At 45.6% G+C, this 8829-nt stretch overlaps 1 non-coding gene across 1 annotated transcript; it reads left to right on the forward strand.

Moving 5' to 3' along the window:
- Positions 1-895: 895 nt before the first annotated feature.
- TRNAV-GAC (transfer RNA valine (anticodon GAC)) lies at positions 896-969 on the forward strand. The gene has a single exon. It is a non-coding gene; the product is annotated as a tRNA-Val (tRNA).
- The last annotated feature ends 7860 nt before the right edge of the window (positions 970-8829 follow it).

The raw sequence follows: 8829 nt of genomic DNA on the forward strand, positions 1-8829 counted from the left end.
TTAACCAACGCACCACTCGGCCGGCCCTCCACATCTTTCTTAATAACAGAACCTATAATTTGTAGCTAGGCACACAGCTGCCGAGAATCAAGAGTACATTTTCCAGACTTCCTTGCAGCTAGATGTACCACATAACTAAGTTTGGGCTAGTGAATATAATTGGAAGTTTTGTATACAAGTTTCTGGAAGTATTCTTCAAGGAAAAAGATCCTGTCCTTCTCCCTTTCTTCTTCCTGCTGACAGAAATACAGATCTGACAGTTGGAGCCAGCACAGCCACTTTGGACCATGAGGCAGCATGCTGAAGCTGGTGGAGCAGCCAGACAGAAGGAGTCTGATTATCATGACTTTGGAGTAGCTATTCTAGACCTAGTCTCCCTAATCCAGACTTCATTTATGTAAAAGAAAAATAAACCCTTATTTGATTTAAGCTACTAACACCTTGGGTTTTCTGGCACATGCAATTGTATCTAATTCTAACAACAACAAAAAAACAACCAAAACCTACTTTTCCAAATTCAAAGAGCATAATCTTCCTTCCTGGAATCCTATAGTCCTTTTGTGTGTGTGATTTGCATTTATTCTTTCAATATTCCTCTGGGGTGTAGTATTAAGTCTGACCAGTCTATTGGGTTGTCGGAAAAGTCACAACATATTTTTTTCTATGTTTTTCATCGCAAAAAAGCGTCATGACTTTTCTGACAACCCAGTATTTCACAAAGGTACAGAAAACGTACAGGACTTACTTCAAAGTACTGCCTAAGGCTATGACATGGGCTTAGCTGAGAAGTCGTAACTCCTAGTTCCCCAGTGCCTGCTGCCACCACCAGAGAGGATTGTGGAAAGGTGAGTTAGAGCATAGCCCAGGCACCTGAATGAAGCAAGTTCCTGGGGGTGACTGGTTAGCTTAGTTGGTTAGAGCGTGGTGCTGACAACACCAAGGTTGCCAGTTCGATCCTCGCATGGGCCACTGTGAGCTGTGCCCTCCTTAAAAAAAAAAAAGTTCCCAGCCACTCAGATCCCTGGATAACTTTGTCTGGACTCAGAAGGCTACTGGAGATGTTCCCACTTTTAGTTTAGGCTTTTCTCAGGCTGGCATTCTCAGGAAGAGTCCAGAAGCAGGAGAGATCAAAACTCCACAGCTGTTCCCTCAGAGCTATGAGGGATGATGAGCTATTGAAAGTCAGAGAGAGTTGGCTTCATCCCCTTCCCAGCCTAGAGGTTCAGAACCATCTGCCTCGTTTTTATAAATGCCCTAGAGGATCATGGTGAAATCGCTACATTTTCAGGTGACACTATGCTCTTCTAGGGAGTGAAGGACTGAAAGGATGAGAACAAATTCAGGAAGATCTTATAAAGGCACACAAGTGGGCAAGCAAGGGACAGATAAACGGAGACAAGTGAGTAACAGACTGGAGGTGGATAGAAACCTAAATTTGTGGGTTGGGGAGGTGAAGGTGGAGGAGCAGGAATTATTAACTATTCTCTAAAGACATTAATTAATGAGCTGGTACAGTCAAGAATTTCAGTGTAACTCAGTTGCATAACTTCAATCAAGAGTCTATGATATGCCAGGCATAATACCCAGGGTCAGTTTGCAAATATGTATGTGCAAGATGTGAGCTCTGCGTTTACGAGGTGCATCTAGTTCCAAGTGTCACCAGAAAGAAGGTTGGAAATATTCTTCTTCCCTGCTCTCTGGAATGTTGTGTGCAAAACTCATCACTGTGCTCAGAAGCCACACCAGAGCTTCAGAAGGTCCAAAGAAGAGGTGGAGCAAGAAGGCAAGTGTCTGCTGCCATGCACTGGCTACAGAGGTATGGGTTTCACTCTGACCACAGGATCATTCTGATTTACCTCATAACATGGCAGATGAAGTTTTATCAGGAGCTGAACTAGTACCTGCTTTGCCATTTTAAAAATATATATTTAATAGGTTGTTTTTAATACCAGTTTTAGGTTTACAATAAAATTGAACAGAAGGTATAGAAATTTTCCATATGCCCCCTGCCCCCACACATGCACAGCCTCCCCCATTATCAACAGCCCTCACCAGAGTGGTACATTAGTTACAACTGATGGACCTACACTGACACATCATTATGTCCCAGAGCCCATAGTTTACATTAGGGCTCATCTTGGTGTTGTACTTTATATGAATTTGGACAAATATGTGTCCACCATTACGGCATCATACAGACTAGTGTCACTGCCCTAAAAATCCTCTGTGCTCCACCTATTCATCCCTCCCGCCTCCCTAACCCCTGGCAACTACTGATCTTTTTACTGTTGTCATAGTTTTGCCTTCTTCAGAATGTCATATAATTGGAATCATATAGCATGTAGCCTTTGCAGATTGACTCCTCTCACTTAGTAATGCATTTTCATTTGCCCCCATGTCGTTTCATGGCTTGATAGCTCATTTCTTTCTAGTGCTGAACAATATCCCATTGTCTGGATGGACCACAGTTTATTATTCCATTCACCTACTTAAGACATCTTAGTTGCTTCCAAGTTTGGGCAATTATGGATAAAGCTGCTATAAACAGCTGTGTGCAGGTTTTGTGTGAACATAGTTTTCAACTCCTTTGGACAAGTCAAGGAGCCTGATTGTGGAATTGAATGATAAAAGTATGTTTAGTTTTGTAAGAAACTATCAAGCTCTCTTCCATAGTGACTGCACCATTTTGCATCCCACCAGTAGTGTATGAGGGGTCCTGCTGCTCCACATCCTCAACAGCATTTGTTGTCAATGTTTTGGGTTTTGACCACTCTGATAGGTGTGTAGTGGTATTTCACTGTTGTTTCCATTTTTTTCATTGTTCTGCTTGCATTAATTGTTTTGTTTTGGGATCTAAAGATGACTTGCAACATCTTTTTGAACTTCTTAACCATTTAGGGACAGGTAATTTCCTTAAAACTAGAGACGACCAGCCTGGCACTCAAGCACTTCTGTAACACAAGGCAGACAAACAATTAAGGGCCCTGCTGCCAATCCTTTTGGAAATATTCACTCTTCCCTTGGAATATCTTCTATGCTGACAAACATGTCGGCAGGTAACATGTTTCTACCGGAAACAACCTGAAGGTGAGTACCAGCCTCAATCTATGTATGAAATATTAGTAAAGTTTCATTTTAAATGTTATAGGTAAACTTAAAACAAGAATGAAAGTTGTTAGTTCTTTTGTATCGTTTTGTGGACTGGGTCATAAATCTTAGGTATTTAGAGGGGCTGCCATGAAACTTGGAAAGCGGTTTTGAATACAGAAAAAAGCCTAGATTTATTAAGTGTAGAGCTAGAGGCAGATATAGAAAAGTTCATTTCAATTCAGTCATTGTGGTTGTTTCAAAACACAGTGGCAGGTTTTTTTCCACCTCTTCCATCAAGAGGTAGAATTTACCTCCCTTCCCCTAGAACCTGGGTGGGCCTCTGGCTACTTTGACAAATAGGATACAGTGGAAGGGGCATAGGTAACTTCCAAGGTTAGGTCATAAAAGGCCATATAGCTTCCACTTTAATCACTGGAATACTCACTTCTGGAGCTCTGAGCCTACATGTAAGAAGCCCAGCTACCCTGAGGCCCCCGAGCTGGAGAGGCCTCCTGGAGGAGCTCATGACAGGTCCAGCCCAACTTCGTCTCCCTGCATCCTTGCCAAGGAGCTAGATATGCAAGAGAAGCTGCCCTGGACCCTTAAGACCAGTTCATCAGCCAACCAAATGCCACTTTGTGACCCCTCCCAATGCTACACGAAACAGAAGAATCAGCCAGGCAAGTGTTTCCTGAATTTTTTTTTAAGACTTTTATTGGGGAATTGGAGGATGGGAACAGCACTGGGGAATTGGAGAAAGGGGAACAGACAAGTTGCTGTCCTTTTGTTCTTCAGTCTAGTTGTGGAGGATGTTGCTTCACTGGCCCAAGTTGGCACCATCATTGCACTCTTCCCTGGCGAGGCAGATCAGTTGCTGGCTTCTGGATGGCCGCTCACAGCGGCTGCTGGCCGCTCATGCTGGCTGCTGGCTACACACAGTAGCCCATGGCAACCCACTGCAGCAGCGGCTGCAGCCTACGCCATCACCGGCGAATTACGGCAGCCCAGCTCCAGGCCGAGCTGTTGTTCAGCATCTTAGCTGTAGAGGGCAGTGTCACTGGTCTTCACATGTGGGATCCGAACCAGGGCCCTCTGGCGTCCCAAGCCAACTCTTAACCAACGTGCCACTCGGCCGGCCCCTCCTGAATTTTTTTTTTAAAGATTTTTATTGGGGAACTGGGGGGATGGGAACAGTGCTGGGGAATTGGGGGAAGGGGAACAGACAAGTTGCTGTCATTTTGTTCTTCAATCTAGTTGTGGAGGATGTTGCTTCACTGGCCCAAGTTGGCACCATCATTGCGCTCTTCTCTGGCAAGGCAGATCAGTCACCGGCTTCTGGACGGCCGCTCACTGCGGCTGCTGGCCGCTCACTGCGGCTGCTGGCCGCTCACACTGGCTGCTGGCTACACACGGTAGCCCATGGCAATCCACTGCCACAGGGACTGCAGTCCACGCCGTCGCCGGTGACTCATGGCAGGCCAGCTCCAGGTTGAGCTGTTGTTCAGCATCTTAGCTGTAGAGGGCAGTGTCACTGGCCCTCATATGTGGGATCCGAACCGGGGCCCTCTGGTGTCCCAAGCGAGTTCGTAACCATCGCGCCACTCGGCCGGCCCCCCTCCTGAATTTTTAATGCACAAAATCATAAGATATGAGAACATAGTTATTGTTTTAAATCACTAAATTTTGGGGTAGTTTGTTATATAGAAGAAGATAACCAGACAGTAGGGAAAGTGTTTCTCAAAGTCAGAGCTACCAAACAGTGGAACAGACCATCTAGTGGGCAGGTTTTGGTAAGATCTGGACAAACATGTTGCCAAGCGTGATTGGGAGGCAGCTGTGTTGTCATGAGGTTGCTAGGCTTGAAGTCAGACAACGCTAGTTGGTCCTCCTACTTAGTAGCTATGAATCCTTGGGCAAGCCACTTCACCTGTGTAGCCTACAAGGTTGTAGTGAGCATTAAAAGAGCTGTGGAGGGGTGGCCCAGTAAGCTCAGGTGGTTAGAGCCCAGTGCTAATAACACCAAAGTTGCGGGCTCCGCCCCCATGTGGTCCACAGAGCTGCACCCTCCACAACTAGATTGAAGACAACTACTAGACTTGGAGCTGATGGGTCCTGGAAAAACACACTGTTCCCCAATAAAATCCTTAAAAAAAAAAAAGAGCTGTGGATGCCATCTGCAAACTGCTGCAACTGAAAGGAACTCTGCTCCCCTCAGGTTGTCATGCTGCAGAAGTCACTCCTGCAGTGGGTGAGCAGAGGAATTAAGTGAATTAACTCTGAAATCCTATACAAAGAGAGGCAGTCCTATTAATGTAGTAAGGCATGAACATGTGTAAAAAATGTGTGCTCCCGTGTATGACCCACTGGTCAGGATTTCATCGTTCCAAAGACTGTGTAGAGTTAAATCCTGCAGCATATTCCTCTTGCTGCTTCTCCTAGCCTCTGAGATGTGTCAGCCAGGCTAGCGATCTCATTATTAGATTGAAAATATAGATATTAGAAGCTCTAGATCTGGATGGTAAATCTCTTTATGATGAGGCTGGGGGTGTTTGGGGGAAACCGCAGAATGTTAGGGTGATAGCATAATTACGGCTTGCTCAAATTCTTCCTCGATGCTCCAGGTCTAGAAGGACAATCAGTATTTCTGACGAGTTTGTTTATGATGTTCAGATAAAGAATCAGAAGGATTGAGGGTATTGGGAGGAGAAAGTTAGTTGGAGTTTGTTTGCTATCCTGAGGAATATCAAAGCTCTAAGTATGAAGCGACGGAGTGCCAGGTGGCTGGCCACTCACATCCCTGGTTTGCAAACTCAGCTGCCTTCCCCGGCCATGGAGGAGGCTCCGAAGGTAAAGTTATGGTGCCACCTGCTGGAGAAATGTAGGTCCGATTTTCTCCACTTGGAGGTTTTGTTTCTGACACTCAGCTCTCAAGCTCACTCAACCCCTTAGAGACCCAAGACCTGCAGGAGAGCCTCCTACCAGTCAGGTGGGAAACCCCTGTCCAGTTTATCAGTATGTCTTCAGCTTTTCAAATCCTGTGCTTTTTGAGCTAGAGAATTGGAATGTTACAAGCCTAGCAATCTTTCCAAAGGAGACTGGGACAGGATTAACACGCTCTGAGTCTCTTAAAAAGGTAGGGCCAGAGGAGAAATTGGGTCTCCTGAGGTTGCCCTGTCCAATCAGCAGCCAGCCCCGCCAGAGCCCTCCTCCCAGAGCCTTCAGGACAGACACTGCTGGCTCTGAGGGAAGAGACCTGGGCTGTTAGAGAGGGAGCACCCAGACCAACACTGATGAGCATGCAAGTTGGCCCCATTCTGTGTAGACTAAGTCTAAAAGTCTCCATAATGACCCAATAATGACCGGCACATGCCTTGAAAATGGCAGCCTCCTCTAGAAATCATTAGAAAGCTATTAAGGGCGTCTAATTATGTCTTAGTGCTAATAAAGGTGCTAATAAGCCGGGCAAGGTGTCTCACTTTTATGGAGATAATTAGAAGGCCAATTATTTTTTATGTACATAAAGGAGTGAAACCGTAGTCATTGTCCCTGCAGCAAGATTTTATTCTGCACTTGTGGCAGAAGCTGCTTTGTAGCACTCATTACGCATTCACAAGAATCTTGGGTTTTTGAACTCCACACCACCAGACCACCTCAGGTTAAGGGTTTGTCTGAAGGAAGTAGGGAGAGAGAAAATAGAGTGCAACTGATCATTCTCTAGGACGTCCAGGGTAAAGACTCACCTGGGCCATGCCTTCTACTCCAGAAATTATGTCCCACTGAGCTCTAAAACGGCGGTTCTCAAACTTAAGCATACAGCAGAACCACCTGGAAATTCGTTCACACCCGGGTTGCTGGGCCCCACCTCAGAGTTTCTGACTCACTTAATATGGCTGGGGGAGTGGTTTCTAATAGGTGCCCAGGTGAAAAGCATTGCTCTAAAACACGTGCTTATAATACGCTCCTGCCTTCTCTACCAAGAGATGGATGGGTAGGATTCAAAGGAGTCTTTGACTTTGGGGGAAAACAAAACTGACATCTAACTGAAATTTAGCTTCTCTGACATTACGAATGGAGGCAACCAACCACAGTAGCATTAGGAGTGATCACAGGTATTTTCAAATCCCGTTACAGTTGTAGCAGCTATCTGCAAATATCAGCTATGCACATCACTGCTTCAAAACTCCAATGGTTGTTAGTCCTGCCAGTAGATCTTGTTATTTAATCCATTAATGGAGAAGCAGATATATTACTATATCAACACTTAGAAAAATATTTGGATAACCGTATTTCAAAATGATTGGCTTCCTTTGAGGTCTTCTGTATTTTCTTTTATGCATCTAAAATCATTATTCAGACTGCCCGGGGAGGAGGGGGGAAAGAGAGGCAGGGCCCATAACACAAAACAGAGTAATAACCTTGTTCTCAAGAGTGTGAAATTGATCCTCAAGAAGAACTCAGAGCTTCCTTCGAGGGGAAAGTTTGAAAGAAGTGATGCTAGTGCTTAGACAGACAAGGAGAGGGTGGGCACGGAGGTGGCCTGGAGGCAGGGATGTGGACAAGGCGACCAGGTGCTAAGTGGAGAGCTGGAAACATCAGCTCTTGCTGCGCTCTGCACACTATGGTTAGATCAGGCCACTTAAAGCACCACCAGCTCAGTGTGGAACAAGCAGTGACAATAGCAACAATCATGTAAATATTTAAAATATTATTAACTTCTATCAGGAGCCATAAAGTTTATCAAGGACTTACGTGTGCGATACACTTTTTTGGGGAGATATGATGGTGGTTATATACGATGGGGTGCAGAGAGAGGGAAGGCATCCACTCAATAACTGGGAGAGATGAAGCTGATCGCGACTCAAAATCCTGCACTTTCCAGCCAGTTGAAAGAATGGGCCTGTGGGTGTATGTTTATGCAAATGAGAGTTGGCAGGTATGCCCCATCATGAAATTCTTCTTTATCCTTCCTCTAGGCTAACAGGTCCTATCACCGTGGCCCTCAGGTCCAAACCCTCAGTTCTATATGTGACGTTGAGGAAAGAACCTGGGGTCTAGAGTGCATAGATTTGAGTTCCATGCTGATTCTGCCACTGTGAATTTGGGTGATTTACTTGACCTTCCTGAACCTCAGTCTCTTCATCTGTGAAATGAGGCTAATATCAACCTTGCATGGCTGTTGGCACACACTGGGTGCTTAGCAGATCATCACTATTTACACCTATCCTTGCTCCAATGGCCACACATCGTCACCCTCTCTCTTGTCCCCTGTCAATCCTTGTCATTTCCGCCTGGCCACACCTCCTCCCTCGTAGTCCAGCTTGCTCATTCCTCCTAAGTCCCCTTCCCTGTGGATGCCCAGTTCTGTGCATTTATGAACAGTTTACCCCGGGGTCGCCTGCCAGATTTAGTCTACTTTGCAGGTCATGAGGGGCCAGGGGTGCTGCTGACTGGTGCCTGAACAGAGAAGTTGGTGCCTGGTCAGGAAAGAGACGGTTTCATATAGCAAATCTTCCCTAGAACCGTTCAAACTTTGTTGACATATTTCTTAGCCAGAAATTGCCTGGGACTTTTGCTTTGATTTTTTTTTTCTTTTCCTCTCCTGTGTTTGTTGAGACAAGTCTCCCAAACCTGTGGCTTTAAGTGCAGCCTCCATCCTCCCTTTTACTCAATCCACCCACTCTGAAGCTGTAAGAACTGGGAGGAACAGGCAATGTCAACACTTCAGTGTCCTGCATTCAG

This window comes from Hipposideros armiger, unplaced genomic scaffold (assembly GCF_001890085.2).
Source record: "Hipposideros armiger isolate ML-2016 unplaced genomic scaffold, ASM189008v1 scaffold_395, whole genome shotgun sequence".
In the NCBI taxonomy this organism is placed as follows: domain Eukaryota; kingdom Metazoa; phylum Chordata; class Mammalia; order Chiroptera; family Hipposideridae; genus Hipposideros; species Hipposideros armiger.